A 21009-nucleotide genomic window follows, 5' to 3' on the forward strand; every position below is an offset into this window, starting at 1 on the left:
GGAGATGGCAGCGGTGTCGATGGAGAAGCCTTCGGGGGCACTTCCCCGCTCCGGCGGGGTGCCGGAACGGAGACTCCTGTCCCCCGGATCTTGGCTTCGCGATGGCGGCGGCTCGCGGAAGGTTTTCCGTATCGTGGTTCTTCGTATCGGGGGTTTCGCGACGGAGGCTTTATATAGGCGAAGAGGCGGCGCGAGGAGGGTCGAAGGGGTGGCCACACCATAGGCTGGCGCGGCCGGGGCCCGGGCCGCGCCACCCTATCATCCGGGGCCCACGGGGCCCCCTCCGGAGGCTCTCGGGTGTTACGGATGCTTCCGGTGAAAATAGGAACACGGGTCTTGATTTCGTCCGATTCGAGAATATTTCGTTACTAGGATTTACGAAACCAAAAACAGCAGAAAACAGAAGCGGCACTTCGGCATCTTGTTAATAGGTTAGTTCCAGAAAATGCACGAATATGACATAAAGTGTGCATAAAACATGTAGATATCATCAATAATATGGCATAGAACATAAGAAATTATCGATACGTCGGAGACGTATCAATGACCTCCTTGGGGTATGGATAGCTGAAATTCCTCAACGGAACTATCCCCAATTCTTCACATATGGCCTTGGCTTCTCCAAAGTACTCGGGGTCGGAATCAAGCTTCTCCATGCTTATCGACCATTGAGGACAACAAGCGAACTCCTTGGCACCATAGATTTCGTTGTAGATCTTCTCTTTGTTTTGGTGGTAGAAGTAAGTATTGGGACACAAGTGGACATTCTTCTCCACCACATAAGGATGAACGCCTCGAACTGCCAATAATTTGTTCTTGGACAATTTATTCATGGGCTTGCCGGGTCCCGTTGTGATCTCCTTCTTGGTTGTGGCTGCTGCTGCTCGTTGACGCTTGGTGGTGCGAGGAGAGAGGACTGATACGTCTCAAACGTATCTATAATTTTTGATGCTTCATGCTTGTTTTACACCAATTTATATATGTTTTGTTCATGCTTCGTTGCACTTTTAATATTTTCCAACACTAACCTATTAACAAGATGCCACTATGTCAGTTCCCTGTTTTCTGCTGTTTTGTATTTCAGAAAAGTTGTACAAAAAATATTCTCGGAATTGGACGAAACAAAAGCCGAAGTCAATATTTTCCGTAATGAAGACTGAGTCCAGAGGGGGGGGGGGGGTCGAAGAAGAGCTGCAGGGCGGCCAGACCATCCCTAGGCGCGGCCTGGCCCTAGCCCACGCCTAGGGGTGGTGTGGGCCCCCCGGCCTCCACCGACATCTCCCCTCCGCCTATTTAATCACGATCTCGGGAAAACCCTGAATACCCAAGCCTCCATCCACGACAAGTTCCGTCGCGGCCGCCATTGCAGACCCTAGCTCGGGAGGGTTCTGCAGCTCTTCCCGGCACCCTGCCGGAGGGGTAAATCATTGCCGGAGGCATCTACATCGCCATGCCCGCCTCCGAAGTGATGCGTGATTAGTTCATCCCTAGACTATGGGTCCATAGCAGTAGCTAGATGGTTGTCTTCTCCAATTTGTGCCTCGTGTTATATCTTGTGAGCTGCCCTACATGATCAAGATCATCATTATGTAATGCTACATGTTGTGTTTGGTAGGATCCGATGAATATTGTGTACTATGTTGAGATCGATTATATATTCTTGTCATATGTTATTTGTGATCTTGCATGCTCTCCGTTGCTAGTAGATACTCTGGCCAAGTAGATGCTTGTGACTCCAAGAGGGGGTATTTATGCTCGATAGTAGGTCCATGCCTCTAGTTTTCTGGAAGAGTGACAATAACTTCTAAGATTGTAGATGTGTTGTTGCTACTAGGGAGAAAACAACAATGTTTTATCCAAGGGTAATTCTATTGTTTACTTTACACACATTGCTTAATGCGATAATCTGTTGCTTGCAACTTAATACTGGAAGGGGTTCGGACGATAACCGGAAGGTGGATTATTAGTCATAGATGCAGTTGGATTACAGTCTATGTATTATGTTGTAATGCCCAAACGAATATCATAGTAATCATCTTGTCATGTATGGTCGGTATTCTGTCAATTGACCAGCTGTAATTTGTTCACCCAGCATGTTATTTATCTTTATGGAGAGACACCACTAGTGAACTGTGGACCCCGGTCATTTCCTTTACACCAATAAATTCAACCACTGCAATCCTGCTCTATGTACTTACTGTAAGCTATGTTCTCTTTCATTACTTGAAACATCTCCTTCCACTCGATACATTTAGTCTTTTGTGTTCAGCAAAACCGGTGAGATTGACAACCTCACTTTAAGTTGGGGCAAAGTATTTTGGTCGTGTTGTGTTCAGGTTCCACATTGTTGCTAACGCTGGTAGTGCGCTCTGCCACTAGTTAGCTAGCAAAACCTTCAGAAGTCACGTCTTTCTCCTACTAGTCGATTAAACATTGGTTTCTTACGCAGGGAAAACTTGTTGTTGTGCTCATCACACCTTCCTCTTGGGGTTCCCCAACGGTGTTGCCCACAATCAAGACTTTTTCTGGCGCTGTTGCTGGGGAGAAAGAGAATTTCTACAAGGAGAGTCTCTCATCTCCAATCTCTTTACTTTGTTATAGTTTTGCTTAGTTTACTTTACTTTGTATTTTTCGCTTAATTATATCAAAAACACAAAAAATTAGTTTCTATCATAGCTGTTATTTCTGTTGCTTAGTTTTGATTTTGCTAAAATGGGTTCCGCTAGAAATACTAAGTTGTGTGACTTTACTAGCACAAACAACAATGATTTTATTTGTACACCTATTTCTCCACATGCTCCCGAAGGAGCCTTCTATGAAATTAAACCTGCTTTATTAAATCTTGTTATGAAAGAGCAGTTTTCTGGTGTTAGTACTGAAGATGCCGCCTCTCACCTTATTGTGAGATGCAAAAGTATAAAGATGTAGATGGTGACATTATAAAATAGAAATTGTTTCCTTTCTCTTTAAGAGGGAGAGCTAAAAATTGGTTGCTATCTTTTCCTAGAAATAGTATTGATTCTTGGGTTAAATGCAAACATGCTTTTACTGGAAAATATTATCCTCCTGCTAAGATTATATCTTTGAGAAGCGACATAATGAAATTTAATTAGACAATTTGATAATGAACATGTTGCTCAAGCTTGGGAAAAAATGAAATCTTTGGTAAAGAATTGTCCCACTCATGGACTGACTACTTGGATGATCGATCATCCAAACTTTTTATGCAGGACTGAATTTTTCTTCAAGAAACCTTCTGGATTCAACTACTGGTGGTACCTTTATGTCCATTACTTTGGGGCCTGCAAATAAATTACTTAATGATATGATGATAATAAATTCCGAATGGCACACCGAGAGAGATCCACAAGGTAAGAAGGTAAATTCTGTCGAAGAATTCTCCTCCTTAAGTGATAAAATTGATACTATTATGTCTATGCTTGTTAATGATAAAGCACATGTTGATCCAAATAATATTCCTTCATGCCAATAGCATCCATTAAAAAATAAGCACATGCATCCAAGCTTCATGATTTGCAGTTAAGAGATCAAAACCTCGGCCATAATTTGCAGTTAACTGCCATGGAAAAAATCTGCATATGGTTGTAGCTTTATGATTTTGAATGTAAAGAGTAGAAGACATGAGATGCATGTGGATTTAACTCGTTTTGGCTGTTTTGTACGCAGTATATGCCGATTGAGCCCAACATTAGTACCAAAACGGACGATTAGTTTTAGAAACTTGAAGAAAACTAAGAGATTAGTTTGCCAGATCCATCACTTAGCATATAAACACATGCACAAAGCTCACAACTTATTTAATTTGACCATTAATACTTGAAAGATCAGAAGACTAAGAGATTACTGCTTTTACTTGTTGAACTCTATCCCCGGTCAGTTTCCACCTCGTGTAATCGATGCAGAAAGAACTCAGGCTAAGCTGGCCTTTGGGTTCTAGGAATACCTTTTACTCCTCGAAGTAGGCTTTCGCCCCGCTATATTAATATAGCAACCACACGATACAAGCATGCTGGGGCCGCATCACAACCAAAGCCAAACAAAACAGCAGAGAAAGAAAAAAATAAAACAAATGCCGACACTGGTAGCTCGACAAGAACAATGACGACCCGCAACCGTGGCGTCCTCCGGAGGATTCCCGCCATGCTCCTAGCACATCGAAACGCCGAATACCAAAACAACACCTTCAACAAGGAGAAGGACGACGACGCCTCTGCTGTCCGGAGTAGTCCTAGGATTTCCCCTGGTACGCGGAGGGGAGTGGATCGGGGGTACAACGGACGCCCTCCAAGAAGGCAAGGCGACACCCTCAGGCGCCACCGTGTCAGAGTCAGCTGAGCTGACATGGATTTCTCCCAACCCCCAATACCACCATCCCGGATGATTCGACGAGCTCCCCCCAACCTACTGCCCACCAACACACGCCACCACGGTCTTGAAGTCCTCATCGCCGTCTCGCTGCGGACATCGGCGCAAGGCCTAGAGGAGGAGAGGGGAGACAGCAGGGCCCGAGGTAGCACACCACAGCCGGCAGGAGGGAACTACCTCCACCATCTTCACGGCAGCCGACCGGACGAGGCAGCAAGGACAGACTAGGCCCCTACTGGCTCGGCTAGCCCCACACAGGCCCATGAAGTCCTCGCTGCCAAGCTGCGGCAAGCCACCACCCTACCATCGTCGACGCGCCAAACCCGCCACCAGGGAGCGATGCAGTCAAACAAGGGGGCTACGGCCCGCCCAGCCCAGATCGGGCCCAAAGGGGCCAGATCTCGGTCGAATGGGCGCCGCCACCACCCCTCCCAACTACGCCGCCCCGCCGCCAATGACGGCGCCGCTGCGCCTCCTTCCACCCGACACACGGGTCTCACGTCGCCGCATCGGACCACCGTCAATCATCTGCATTGCAGATTTTGGAAGGACATATGTATGAAAAGTTCATTACTACGTAACCGATGTAAATATGATGAAGGGTATTCACTAAGAAATCCGAAGTGGCGATATCCACTATGGAAGTACCTATCAAATGATCATGACAAACTTGTCAGAGATATAAAACTGGTAGGAAGATGTCAAGATGACGCCAAACATATATGTTACAGAAAAAAGGTCTCTAACACCTGCAGGAGTAGTTAAAATCAACATAGAAAGGAAATTCCTATTGTGAAAGATCGATAAAATTGACTTATTACCAATGCATGCAAATGTAAACTATCCAACACACATGGTAAATGATCACTCATAGTACCTAATTGACAATCTAAGCGGTGCATTGACGCTAGAAACCCAAACAAACTGCACAACATTGCAGCCCGGTAACCAATGCCAGCTGGATAGATAGGCAGCACCGTAAATTGCGAAACACCTCACCAGCATGAATCACGCTACCTTCTACTCTAGCCATCAGTATAAGCGACCCTATTTGAATCATCTCCCCGTCTGCACCTTCTTGGCACGCAGTTTCAGCTCCGATGGATTTAGTTTACCCCAAATACGACAACCCAACACAAAATCTCTCTCCCACAAGCCATTTTCGGGGCGTATACCTCCTCCACCATGGTGAATCCTCTTCGACCTGCGCCCACCAACACTTCACCCGTGCCACCGCGATCCTCAAACTTATGAGTCTCTCCCCCTCATCACTTCAGTACTATATATTTTAACTAGGACAGAAGCTCCATGCACAGATGCCTTCATCTTGCATGCATTTCAAATTTTCTCCATTGTCGCTGGCTTGTAATGTGCATTTGTTAAAAAGTTATAATGCTACACACGAAACAAATTGAAAGCAGTTTCTGTTTGACACTTCCAAGCAAATATATATTTTGGTAATATAGATTAGAACTCCAAGTGTTGATAATCCTTGCAAAAATTTGGGTAAGAGAGTGTACTTAAGTCATGACATTTATACTTTTCTGATTATTGAGGTTGTTTTTGCAATTTGCAAAAATAAAGATGGTTATACTGTATATAAAGATGAAAAATAAAAGGGAAACAAACTGTGACTACCAGCATATGATTCTGATCCCTCAAGAAAACTCTGGTACTGGTATTCGCTCATCTTCAGAATCCATGTATTTAAGTTATATATAGCATTTCTCGTCTTGAAAGAAAAGAGAAAATCTGCACCGAATGAAATTAATTCAGAATTAAAGAATGAGTGATCTAAGTAAAACAATTGGCAGAAATAAATTTGGAAAATTGGATATGAGTAATACATAGAGACAGAAATGGCAATTTATATCAGGGCCGCAGTCTAATAGAAATATTCCATTTCCATTTTGAATACATTGGCATACTCTTGCCCTTGAATTTGATTGAAGAAACTGTAGGCCGGCAGCAATCTTTAGATTGATACGATTCTGCAAGGTGACAGTGACAAGCACATCTGGGATGGAACTCGAATTGAATTCAGATAAGCTGACTTTGCAAGGAAATCGTGTACTTCTAGTAGTACAAAAATGACACAAAAGACAGAACACATATTAAGCAGCGCCTGCATACGCATCACGAATTGCTCATTTGCTAATGTCCAGGTACTGTCCTAGTCTGTTTTCAGACACTCGTCGCCATGAATCTCTGAACAAATCTTAACAATATTTATCAACTCTTGGCTTTGTTTATTTATGTAGCAATGTAGTAATAAGTAAAAAAACCACGAAGAATGTTAACAGAACCAGAAAAGAAGGCTTGTTGTAAACAAAGGCTACCGGAGAAGACAGTGCGGATGTCGTAAAACAAAACATGCTGACCTTTGGCTTCCATGGCGAAGAAAAGAACGGGTGGTCGGCTGGTCGCGTGAGCGCTGGCAGTTGGGCTAGAAATCTTGCCACCTCCAGGCCACGCCGCGGACATCCACCAGGAGATGCAGTGCGGCCCCGACCCCAGCTTGTCGGCGTCGGTGTACAAGGATATTTACGTGCACGGCGCATAGAGGGGACGGTCGAGGCGACGACTTTGGTTCTCGATTGGGGCGAGTCTGGGCATGGCGCACGGTGCCTCTGCATCCGGCGGCGGGACCAACGCAACATGAATGGAGATAAGGAGGCGTCACAGATGGGGCGCAGGGGTGGCGGCGCGTGAGCGGGGCTCCAAGAAGGTCGTGGGGAAGACAGACATAGGCATATGCATGGTCGTGGGCAAGATTGGGTGCCATGGTGGTTCCAATCGGGAGAGATGTGAAGAGCGGTTTTCAATTTGCGGGATCGCTCCATGCTTTTTTTTCCGTGCGGAATGGGTAGGGGCAGGCCGGACGTACCAACCATCCCACCACCTTTAGCCATTTAATATATTAGAGATAGTTAGCAAAATTATGTGTCTCTGTTATGCTGCTGGCTTTGGGGTCCAAGTACCGGCATTTTCCTGGACAAGCATAACTGTGCTGCTCCTTGGTTCATCTCTACCGGCATAAAGTTTTTTATCCTTAGATCACTGTTGAAAAATACTTTCAACACAGTGATTCCAATGTTTATGTGAAACAGGTTATAGGATGTGTGATCTTGATTGCTTCTATCTACAATAACTAGAACTCTGCAATTTTCTCCACCTTACTGAACCATCGGACATAAGTGGGCACCTAGCACTGGTAATTAACATCTGCAATCTTTCTCCGGTCGCCAAAGCAAAAAAATCAAACAACAATCTGACAATACTGAAGTCAAATGGATCAAGAGAGGTTGGCTTCCGTCTCGCTAATTCAGTCGGTCAACCAACCAACCACAGAAGCAAAACAAACCATCATGGATGTCGGCGACGAATTTCACGAGATGTTGGACGTCGACCCATCGAGAGAGTGGCAAACAATGTACCTTGCCAAAGAACACGCAGTTCTTGATAGTGTTGCAGGTGAAGAATTCAGGGCTTACTCTCTAAGGAGGTCGGGTTGAGGGTACTTGGTGACGTAGTGGTTCAGGATGTCGTGGATCGTTGGGTAGGTGGCAGCGCAGAGAGGAACCGGTCGGAGAGAGAAGGCTGCTCAATGCAGAAGACGTGGGCGGCACAGACGTCGTCGACGTTCACCAGCGGCACCGAGCCCAGCAGCCTTTACACCGGTGGTGTGAAGCAGGTCCCCTGTCCGGTCAACGGTGCTACCGTGCTTTCCACTGCCTTCGGGACGTGGCCGATGACCATGTCCCCACGACAGGCCATAGGGTGACCACCTCGAATGGCTGGTTCTCGCCGTCATTATACCCGAGGAGCTCCTTCTCAGGAGCTTTGGCTCTATGTACTTATGCAGTAAGAGTCGGCATGAATTTAAATAGGAAGACTGCCATTTTTGCATCCGGAGTTCAGAAACTTCAGATCATGTGTCATGCTTTAGTATAGGTCAGTTCGAAGAAGAATACCACTTACATCGAAGTGCCCGTTCTGGAGAGGGTAAACGATGTCGAGAGGAGTCCAACAGGATTCAGAGATGAAATCATGTACTGTGCACACCGCGGTGGCGGCGCTGGAAGCCTATGTGAGTGGCTAAGCGGCCGACGCCAATGCGGTGTGAATGATGCGCTTGGCCGAATTGGATTCCTCGCATAGACCCGCACGGCATCAGCGGCGGCTTCCGCCGCAGTCTTGTACTGCGAGCAAAAGGTAGCAACATGATCCCATCTACCCCCGTAAAAAGAAAAAACATGATCCCATCTGATCAACATCGACCGGTGTACTCTGAATTCTGAAACTGTATTTGTGCACTGTGCTATGCTGTTCCCCAGTAGAACAAGTCAAAATTAATCTCACACAACGGCGACTCCTGTATCTATACCTAATACCTAATAATAAAGGAGCTAAGGTTTCTGCCAAAAAATTTCGTCAACGCTTTTTTTTGGACCGTTTTACCCTCCCACCAAATCGCATAATACATCAAAGTGCCACCTACCGATTCGTTCTGTTTCTTCTTTTCCCACCAAACGAACGAACCATCGACGTGCGGACGCTGCAGGCCAGCACATCCCGCGCCTTCCGACTCAAACGTGGATCAGAAGGCTGGAAAGAACGTGTGGGCGTATGGGCCGGACCAGTTGATGCCACTTTGCCGGACGGACGGCCTGATATTTCCGTCCATATCAATCAAACACGTACAAGACGAAAAACTCTGCATATCTGAAGAGATGTTTAGATTAAAGTACCACCTCGTTTCTTTATGACAAGTTTTACCGATTTATATACTCAAATTTCCTGGATGTCAACAGGTCGGAAAGGCATAAGCAGAAGATCTAAGATCTAATGATCAATGAGAACGGAAGATTCGGATGGCTCATACATGGGGGGAATGAAAACAAACTGTCTTGGAAATTAAGCGGACGGCCCGTCCGGCGAGCTAAAGGAAAAAACGGCCGCGGTGTGTGTGGGAAGGACACCTGATGGAGTGGAGCCGGGGGCGGAGTGAGAAAATGAGCAGAGGCGCCGGGACCGGCGGCAGCCAGCAGAAATCGAGGGATCCATGCGGCGAGCTAGCTCTGAATTAAGCAGAGGTTAACGAAGGGGGGCAGGAAGAGTTGCATCGCGTACTTGTAAAGAAATACAAGAAGAGTAGCGGCGCTGAGAAAGGATTAGCAGCCAGATCTAGGGTGTCCTAGCCTGGTTGTGGGAACGAGCAATGGATAACGTACGTATGGGCCTCTCTTCATGCTGCTGTTTTTTATTTCTTCTCAAGGGATGAAGCACGCTTGGGCTTCTTTGGCCTGATGTTTTTTTTTTTGGCTTTTCATGTCCAGGTTTGGCTCAGACGTACTTATCTGGTCGGATTTAATCGACGCAAAGTTTGTGCTTAACCTAGGCTAATTAGTGTACACACTCGCGTCAATCTTATCAGACCCGAGGAGTACATACCAAATGAAGGAATAAAATAAATAGGCAAATTTGAAATGACAACTTTTGCAATAAAATCAATATCTTTATGGAAACCGGTTTTGCCCATTAAATTGTAGCCGGTGAAGACAATCGGTTCCCCGTTGTAGAGTGGCGCACCAGGGATTCGAGCTGGACATGACATGGTGAAGCCCACCGAAACCTAGATCCAGGGCGACGCGCAATGCAAAAATGCTGGTGTAGGCTAATGTGTCTTCAAGCAAAATGATGTGTAGGAGAACTCAAGAAAGGGGAGGGCAGGGCGGCACTACGTACTCAGTGAACAGGAAAAGAGGAAGCCATAGCGGTGACACCTTAGAGCTTAGGAAGGTGTCGTAGCACGCGTGTCTAAAAAAGCAGATGGAGAATCCGTAGCAACGCACGGGCACTTTTGCTAGTTCCATCTAAAAAAACAAATATCAAGTCACCGTGCCATTCCTTGTCGACTCGAACCCTCTTTCCCTCACTATAGTAAATCGAGGCGAAAGACAGGCGATTTCGAGCCCCGTCCCTCCCGTCGGTGATTTCGCCGGTCTGCCTCAGATCCGGTGGCCTTATGGCCTTGGAGATGGAGATGTGGCAGACCGTGCTCTTTCGCTGGCGAGCGGGGTTTCAATCCCTACTTTAGCTAAGATCGGTGGTTGGGACTGTTGCTCGCAGGGCCTCCGAACGGAAGCCCTGTTTTCTACTAGTGTGAAGGCAAGAGGGCCGGCAGAGAAGCCTTCAACCTATAACCAGTTCAAAAACATCCTAGGATAGAGTTGGAAAAGGAGGTCATGGTAGATATTCTATCTGATCTAGAGAACGCCATTGGAGAAGTCTCTATCGGTGCTTGTCTTGCAAGAAGTGTCATATGGGGAGCGCGTCGTCTAGTGTCTATCTTTTGATCAAAAAAATTCTACCTTGCGCCCTGGGCTTCGTGGGGACAATCGAAGGGGTGAAGTGGAGTTAGAACGGCTAATAGTATAGAAATATTAAATATTTTCTAGATCTATGGGGGAGGGCAATGGCCCCCTTTGACCATAGGGAAGCTCCACCGGTGTTTACATTTACTAGATGACCCATTGCACTTCTGGTGCAATTTGCAAAAGCGAGATAGTATTCAAGGCATGCGTGGCATGCGGCGAGCCAGCAATGACGAGGTCATCGCAGATGGCATCCAGCGGAGCCATGAGATGCCTCTAGAGGCAAATAACAAAGAATATTTATTATTATATATCAATAGTTCATAATAAGTTTCGTGCAAATGGTAGAACTGTATTAATTGGAAACATTGATAAATGTGTGTTATGTAAACAAACTAAGGTCCCTAGTGAGCATATATGCAAACTAGCTCATTGTGGTCATCCATGATCGAGGTTTCCTAGCCACGGATATTTGTGTCAAATGACAATGGAATCATGTCATTGGTTGAATTACATGATGGACATACCCAATATATAAAATTGTAATGCGATCAAGTCACAATGTTCACGGTTGTGATAATTATGAAAGCGTAGTGACCTAATCCTTCAGTGAGATCATATTTAATTACTATCACCGGAGTTTGTCTTGACTACATCAACCGTCACAACGTAACAGGGTGATCATAAAAGTGTTCACATGTATTCCGAAGGGGTAGGCTGAGGCGAATGTGTCAAGAGCGGGATTTGTTCATCAGCGTGACAAATAGATTCTCTGGGCCCATGATGGCGTGTATTTCACACGTTCGTTGGGCAACCCCAAGAGGAAGGTATGATGCGCACAGCAGCAAGTTTTCCCTCATAAAGAAACCAAGGTTTATCGAACCAGGAGGAGCCAAGAAGCACGTTGAAGGTTGATGGCGGCGGGATGTAGTGCGGCGCAACACCAGAGATTCCGGCGCCAACGTGGAACCTGCACAACACAACCAAAGTACTTTGCCCCAACGAAACAGTGAGGTTGTCAATCTCACCGGCTTGCTGTAACAAAGGATTAACCGTATTGTGTGGAAGATGATTATTTGCGAGAGAAAATAGTAAAAACAAGTATTGCGAGCAGATTTGTATTTCAGTATTAAAGAATGGACCGGGGTCCACAGTTCACTAGAGGTGTCTCTCCCATAAGATAAAAGCATGTTGGGTGAACAAATTACAGTCGGGCAATTGACAAATAGAAAGGGCATAACAATGCACATACATGACATGATAAGTATAGTGAGATTTAATTGGGCATTACGACAAAGTACATAGACCGCCATCCAATCGCATCTATGCCTAAAAAGTCCACCTTCGAGTTATCATCCGAACCCCTTCCGGTATTAAGTTGCAAAGCAACGAGACAATTGCATTAAGTATGGTGCGTAATGTAATCAATAACTACATCCTCGAACATAGCATCAATGTTTTATCCCTAGTGGCAACAGACACAACACAACCTTAGAACTTTACGTCACTTGTCCCGGTGTCAATGCGGGCATGAACCCACTATCGAGCATAAATACTCCCTCTTGGAGTTAAAAGTAAAAACTTGGCCGAGCCTCTACTAGAAACGGAGAGCATGCAAGATCATAAACAACACATGTGTAATAACTTGATAATTAACATGACATGGTATTCTCTATCCATCGGATCCCAACAAACACAACATATAGAATTACAGATAGATGATCTTGATCATGTTAGGCAGCTCACAAGATCCAACAATGAAGCACAATGAGGAGAAGACAACCATCTAGCTACTTGCTATGGACCCATAGTCCAGGGGTGAACTACTCACTCATCACTCCGGAGGCGACCATGGCGGTGTAGAGTCCTCCGGGAGATGAATCCCCTCTCCGGCAGGGTGCGGAGGAGATCTCCAGAATCCCCCGAGATGGGATCGGCGGCGGCGGCGTCTCAGTAAGGTTTTCCGTATCGTGGTTTTTCGCATCAGGGGTTTCGCGACGGAGGCTTTAAGTAGGCGGAAGGGCGAGTCGGGGCCGGACGAGGGGGCCACACCATAGGGCGGCGCGGGCCCCCCCTGGGCCGCGCCGCCACATGGTGTCGCCACCTCGTGGCCCCACTTCGTGTGTTCTTCGGTCTTCTGGAAGCTTCGTGGAAAAATAGGCCCCTGGGTCTTCGTTTCGTCCAATTCCGAGAATATTTCGTTACTAGGATTTCTGAAACCAAAAACAGCAGAAAACGAGACCGGCACTTCGGCATCTTGTTAATAGGTTAGTTCCGAGAAAATGCACGAATATGACATAAAGTGTGCATAAAACATGTAGGTATCATCAATAATATGGCATAGAACATAAGAAATTATCGATACGTCGGAGACGTATCAGCATCCCCAAGCTTAGTTCTCGCTCGTCCCGAGCGAGGTAAAACGATAACAAAGATAATTTACGAAGTGATATGCCATCATAACCTTGATCATACTATTTGTAAACATATGTAGTGGATGCAGCGATCAAAACAATGGTAATGACATGAGTAAACAAGTGAATCATAAAGCAAAGACTTTTCATGAATAGTACTTCAAGACAAGTATTAATAAGTCTTGCATAAGAGTTAACTCATAAAGCAATAAATCAAAGTAAAGGTATTGAAGCAACACAAAGGAAGATTAAGTTTCAGCGGTTGCTTTCAACTTGTAACATGTATATCTCATGGATAATTGTCAACATAGAGTAATATAACAAGTACAATATGCAAGTATGTAGGAATCAATGCACAGTTCACACAAGTGTTTGCTTCTTGAGGTGGAGAGAAATAGGTGAACTGACTCAACATAAAAGTAAAAAGAATGGTCCTTCAAAGAGGAAAGCATCGATTGCTATATTTGTGCTAGAGCTTTTATTTTGAAAACATGAAACAATTTTGTCAACGGTAGTAATAAAGCATATGAGTTATGTACATTATATCTTACAAGTTGCAAGTCTCATGCATAGTATACTAATAGTGCCCGCACCTTGTCCTAATTAACTTGGACTACCGGATCTTTGCAATGCACATGTTTTGACCAAGTGTCACAATAGGGTACCTCCATGCCGCCTGTACAAAGGTCTAAGGAGAAAGCTCGCATTTTGGATTTCTCGCTTTTGATTATTCTCAACTTAGACATCCATACCGGGACAACATGGACAACAGATAATGGACTCCTCTTTAATGCATAAGCATGTGGCAACAATTATTATTCTCATATGAGATTGAGGATATATGTCCAAACTGAAACTTCCAGCATGAATCATGGCTTTAGTTAGCGGCCCAAAGTTCTTCTCTAATAACATGCATGCTCCAACCATGAAGGTGGTAGATCTCTCTTGCTTCAGACAAGACGGACATGCATAGCAACTCACATGATATCCAACGAGAGAATAGTTGATGGCGTCCCAGAAACATGGTTATCGCTCAACAAGCAACTTAATAAGAGATAAAGTGCATAAGTACATATTCAATACCACAATAGTTTTTAAGCTATTTGTCCCATGAGCTATATATTGCAAAGGTGAATGATGGAATTTTAAAGGTAGCACTCAAGCAATTTACTTTGGAATGGCGGATAAATACCATGTAGTAGGTAGGTATGGTGGACACAAATGGCATAGTGGTTGGCTCAAGTATTTGGGATGCATGAGAAGTATTCCCTCTCGATACAAGGTTTAGGCTAGCAAGGTTATTTGAAACAAACACAAGGATGAACGGTACAGCAAAACTCACATAAAAGACATATGATAAACATTATAAGACTCCATACCGTCTTCCTTGTTGTTCAAAACTCAATACTAGATATCATCTAGACTCTAGAGAAACCAAATATGCAAACCAAATTAGCAAGCTCTAAGTATTTCTTCATTAATGGGTGCAAAGTATATGATGCAAGATCTTAAACATGAGCACAACAATTGCCAAGTATCAAATTATCCAAGACATTTTAGAGTTACTACATGTAGCATTTTCCAATTCCAACCATATAACAATTTAACGAAGATGAAACTTCGCCATGAATACTATGAGTAAAGCCTAAGGACATATTTGTCCATATGCAACAGCGGAGCGTGTCTCTCTCCCATAAAGTGAATGCTAGGATCCATTTTATTCAAACAAAACAAAAAACAAAAACAAACCAACGCTCCAAGCAAAGTGCATAAGATGTGACGGAATAAAAATATAGTTTCAGGAGAGGAACCTGATAATGTTGTCGATGAAGAAGGGGATGCTTTGGGCATCCCCAAGCTTAGACGCTTGAGTCTTCTTATAATACGCAGGGGTGAACCACCGGGGCATCCCCAAGCTTAGAGCTTTCACTCTCCTTGATCATATTGCATCATACTCCTCTCTTGATCCTTGAAAACTTCCTCCACACCAAACTCGAAACAACTCATTAGAGGGTTAGTGCATAATAAAAATTCACATGTTCAGAGGTGACACAATCATTCTTAACACTTCTGGACATTGCATAAAGCTACTGGATATTAGTGGATCAAAGAAATTCATCCAACATAGCAAAAGAGGCAATGCGAAATAAAAGACAGAATCTGTCAAAACAGAACAGTCCGTAAAGATAGATTTTATTAGGCCACCAGACTTGCTCAAACGAAAATTCTCAAATTGAATGAAAGTTGCGTACATATCTGAGGATCATGCTCGTAAATTGGCGTAATTTTCTGAGCTACCTACAGGGAGATAGACCCAGATTCGTGACAGCAAAGAAATCTGGAACTGCGCAGTAATCCAAATCTAGTACTTACTTTTCTATCAAAGACTTTACTTGGCACAAGAAAACATAAAACTAAGATAAGGAGAGGTTGCTACAGTAGTAAACAACTTCCAAGACACAAATATAAAACAAAAATACTGGAGTAAAAACATGGGTTGTCTCCCATAAGCGCTTTTCTTTAACGCCTTTCAGCTAGGCGCAGAAAGTGTATATCAAGTAACATCAAGAGACGAAGCATCAACATCATAATTTGTTCTAATAATAGAATCATAAGGTAACTTCATTCTCTTTCTAGGGAAGTGTTCCATACCTTTTTTGAGAGGAAATTGATATTTAATATTACCTTCCTTCATATCAATAGTAGCACCAACGGTTCGAAGAAAAGGTCTTCCCAATATAATGGGGCAAGATGCATTGCATTCAATATCCAAGACAACAAAATCAACGGGGACAAGGTTATTTTTAACCATAATATGAACATTATCAACTTTCCCCAAAGGTTTCTTTTTAGCATTATCAGCGAGATTAACATCCAAATAACAGACTTTTCAATGGTGACAAGTCAAGCATATCATAGACTTTTTTAGGCATAACGAAATACTTGCACCAAGATCACATAAAGCATTACAATCAAAATCTTTGACTCTCATTTTAATGATGGGCTCCCAACCATCCTCTAGCTTTCTAGGAATAGAAGTTTCAAGTTTTAATTTCTCTTCTCTAGCTTTTATGAGAGCATTTGTAATATGTTTTGTGAAAGCCAAATTTATAGCGCTAGCATTGGGACTCTTAGCAAGTTTTTGCAAGAACTTTATAACTTCAGAGATGTGGCAATCATCAAAATCTAAATCATTACAATCTAAAGCAATGGGATTATCATCCCCAAGGTTGGAAAAAAATTTCAGCGAGTTTTATCACAAGCGGTTTCGAGCAGTTTTAGCGGTTTCGGAGTAATTTTGCGCGCTTTGCACTAGGAGTAGAAGCATTGCTAACACCAATTATTTTACCATTGATAGTAGGAGGTGCAGCAACATATGAATCATTAGCATTGCTAGTGGTGGTAATAGTCCAAACTTTAGCTACATTTTCCTTTTTAGCTAGTTTTTCATTTTCTTCTCTATCCCACCTAGCACGCAGTTCAGCCATTAATCTTATATTCTCATTAATTCTAACTTGGATGGCATTTGCTGTAGTAACAATTTTATTTTCAATATCCCTATTAGGCATAACTTTCGATTTCAAAAGATCAACATCGGAGGCAAGACTATCAACTCTAGAAACAAGAATATCAATTTTATTGAGCTTTTCCTCAACAGATTTGTTAAAGGCAGTTTGTGTACTAATAAATTCTTTAAGCATGGCCTCAAGTCCAGGGGGTGTATTCCTATTATTGTTGTAAGAATTCCCATAAGAATTAGCATAACCGTTACCATTATTATAAGGATATGGCCTATAGTTATTACTAGAATTGTTCAGATAAGCATTGTTGTTGAAATTATTATTTTTAATGAAGTTTACATCAACATGTTCTTCTTGGGCAACCAATGAAGCTAATGGAACATTATTAGGATCAACATTAGTCCTATCATTTGCAAGCATAGACATAATAGCATCAACCTTATCATTCAAGGAAGAGGATTCTTCAACGGAATTTACCTTCTTACCTTGTGGAGCTCTTTCCGTGTGCCATTCAGAGTAATTAATCATCATATTATCAAGAAGCTTTGTTGCTTCACCAAGAGTGATGGACATAAAGGTACCTCCAGCAGCTGAATCCAATAAATTCCGCGAAGAAAAATTTAGTCCTGCATAGAAGGTTTGGATGATCATCCAAGTAGTCGATCCATGGGTTGGGCAATTTTTAACCGAGAGATTTCATTCTTTCCCAAGCTTGAGCAACATGTTCATTATCTAATTGTTTAAAATTCATTATGCTACTCCTCAAAGATATAATTTTAGCAGGGGGATAATATCTACCAATAAAAGCATCCTTGCATTTAGTCCAGGAATCAATACTATTCTTAGGCGAGAGATAGCAACCAATCTTTAGCTCTTCCTCTTAATGAGAAAGGGAACAATTTTAATTTTATAATGTCACCATCTACATCTTTATATTTTTGCATTTCACATAGTTCAACAAAATTATTGAGATGGGCAGCAGCATCATCGGAACTAACACCGAGAAAATTGCTCTCGCATAACAAGATTAAGTAAAGCGAGGTTTAATTTCAAAGAATTCTGTTGTAGTAGCGAGGTGGAGCAATAGGTGTGCATAAGAAATCATTATTATTTGTGCTAGTGAAGTCACACAACTTAGTATTTTCAGGGTTGGCCATTTTAGCAATAGTAAATAAAGCAAACTAGATAAAGTAAATGCAAGTAAACTAATTTTTTTTGTGTTTTTGATATAGAGTGCAAGACAGTAAATAAAGTAAAGCTAGCAACTAATTTTTTTTGTGTTTTGATATAATGCAGCAAACAAAGTAGTAAATAAAATAAAGCAAGACAAAAACAAAGTAAAGAGATTGAGAAGTGGAGACTCCCCTTGCGGCGTGTCTTGATCTCCCGGCAACGGCGCCGGAAAAAGAGCTTGATGGCGTGTATTTCACACGTTCGTTGGGCAACCCCAAGAGGAAGGTATGATGCGCACAGCATCAAGTTTTCCCTCGAGAAAGAAACCAAGGTTTATCGAACCAGGAGGAGCCAAGAAGCACGTTGAAGGTTGATGGCGGCGGGATGTAGTGCGGCGCAACACCGGAGATTCCGGCGCCAACGTGGAACCTGCACAACACAACCAAAGTACTTTGCCCCAACGAAACGAGTGAGGTTGTCAATCTCACCGGCTTGCTGTAACAAAGGATTAACCGTATTGTGTGGAAGATGATTGTTTGCGAGAGAAAATAGTAAAAACAAGTATTGCGAGCAGATTTGTATTTCGAGTATTAAAGAATGGACCGGGGTCCACGAGTTCACTAGAGGTGTCTCTCCCATAAGATAAAAGCATGTTGGGTGAACAAATTACGGTCGGGCAATTGACAAATAGAAAGGGCATAACAATGCACATACATGACATGATAAGTATAGTGAGATTTAATTGGGCATTACGACAAAGTACATAGACCGCCATCCAAGCTGCATCTATGCCTAAAAAGTCCACCTTCGAGGTTATCATCCGAACCCCTTCCGGTATTAAGTTGCAAAGCAACGAGACAATTGCATTAAGTATGGTGCGTAATGTAATCAATAACTACATCCTCGAACATAGCATCAATGTTTTATCCCTAGTGGCAACGAGCACAACACAACCTTAGAACTTTACGTCACTTGTCCCGGTGTCAATGCGGGCATGAACCCACTATCGAGTATAAATACTCCCTCTTGAAGTTAAAAGTAAAAACTTGGCCGAGCCTCTACTAGAAACGGAGAGCATGCAAGATCATAAACAACACATGTGTAATAACTTGATAATTAACATGACATGGTATTCTCTATCCATCGGATCCCGACAAACACAACATATAGAATTACGGATAGATGATCTTGATCATGTTAGGCAGCTCACAAGATCCAACAATGAAGCACAATGAGGAGAAGACAACCATCTAGCTACTGCTATGGACCCATAGTCCAGGGGTGAACTACTCACTCATCACTCCGGAGGCGACCATGGCGGTGTAGAGTCCTCCGGGAGATGAATCCCCTCTCCGGCAGGGTGCCGGAGGAGATCTCCGAGAATCCCCGAGATGGGATCGGCGGCGGCGTCTCGGTAAGGTTTTCCGTATCGTGGTTTTTCGCATCGGGGTTTCGCGATGGAGGCTTTAAGTAGGCGGAAGGGCGAGTCGGGGGCCGGACGAGGGGGCCACACCATAGGGCGGCGCGGCCCCCCGGGCCGCGCCGCCACGTGGTGTCGCCACCTCGTGGCCCCACTTCGTGTGTTCTTCGGTCTTACGGAAGCTCCGTGGAAAAATAGGCCCACGGGTCTTCGTTTCGTCCAATTCCGAGAATATTTCGTTACTAGGATTTCTGAAACCAAAAACAGCAGAAAACGAGAGCTGGCACTTCGGCATCTTGTTAATAGGTTAGTTCCAGAAAATGCACGAATATGACATAAAGTGTGCATAAAACATGTAGGTATCATCAATAATATGGCATAGAACATAAGAAATTATCGATACGTCGGAGACGTATCAGCCCACTCGGTGAGGTTACATCCATTAAGTTGCGCAACGTATGACTAGGTAATGAGGATGAAACATCACAGGAACAAGTTGAATAGCCTTGTCGGTAACGAGATTGAACTAGGTATGATGATACTGACGATCATATCTCTGTCAAATGTCGGTATCAAAGTAACAAAGGGAACATGACTCAACGTAGTGGTTCAAATGACGATGTTTTTCGTGGAATTCAAAGGGGTCATTATGGGCATCCCGGTCCAGCTAATGATCATTGATCGGAGAAATGTCTCGGTCATGTTTGAGTATTTCCGAACCGTAGGGTAACACGCTTAAGGGTCATTATGTGTGATGCTTAGAGATTGCTTTGGAATTTGGAAACACCGAAGAAAGAGAGAGAACCAGAAAGGGTTCCGGAAGAATTTGAAGGGTGTTTGGAGTGGTTTGGGAGGTGTCTTAGATCACCGGGGATTGAATAATATGTATTATATATCAATTAAATGAATTAATATTAAATATAAATTTATTTATTATTAAAATAAGGCAGCCCATGTTAATGAGCTCCTCTCGGAGGAAGGCCCACTAAGAGGGATGGCCGAACCCCCCATGGGCCAAAGAGGCCGGCTAGGCTTTAAATGGGGGGCTCGCGGGCCACCAAGGGGCCCCTCCTCCCCCTCAAACCTATATATAGTGGGGGCACGGGAGGGAGGAGAGCACACAATTTGCAGGTGGAAAAAGGAAAGCACTCTCCTCCACCACTCTCGCTCCTGTTTTCTCCCGCATGCAATTCCTTGAAGAGATGCGCACGTGAGGGACAACTCTGATCCAATACGTCGTCGTGTGGCTGGCGTTTTGATCCAGAAGATCTACTTCCGCAATCTGGGCTAGAGTAGAGGTCTAGGAGTAATCGTCGAATACCGTACGTGTGCGAAACTGCTAGGGTGCTTCCATTTGTGATATATGTCATTAAATGAGGATTGAACACGACCTCGAGGTCGGTGACGAAGTATGAATACATCATCCACGTTCCAACGGAATATTAACCGATTTCAGTTTACAAGGGTACATCATCGAAACTATCTTCGTTACATCATTACTCTTAGATAGATATGGGCATCTTGAGTACGCTAATTAGAAAAATTATTGTTTTCTCCTTCAAACCCAAACAGCGTGCTCAACCCGAGTGGCCGGTCACATCGGGTGTGTGCACGTGCACACCCGGTGCGGCAGCAACCAACGACGGTCGACCGGACGAAATTGGGCAGGAACGACCGGAATCAGGCCGGCAAAAACCAGGGGCAGTGCAGAAGCGGTT

The 21009-nt window shown here is 43.8% G+C and overlaps 1 pseudogene; it reads right to left on the reverse strand.

Moving 5' to 3' along the window:
* Window positions 1-7876: 7876 nt before the first annotated feature.
* Window positions 7877-8663, reverse strand: LOC124664634 (annotated as a pseudogene).
* Between the last annotated feature and the right edge of the window lie 12346 nt (window positions 8664-21009).

Source organism: Lolium rigidum, chromosome 1 (genome assembly GCF_022539505.1).
Source record: "Lolium rigidum isolate FL_2022 chromosome 1, APGP_CSIRO_Lrig_0.1, whole genome shotgun sequence".
NCBI classification, from domain to species: Eukaryota; Viridiplantae; Streptophyta; class Magnoliopsida; order Poales; family Poaceae; genus Lolium; species Lolium rigidum.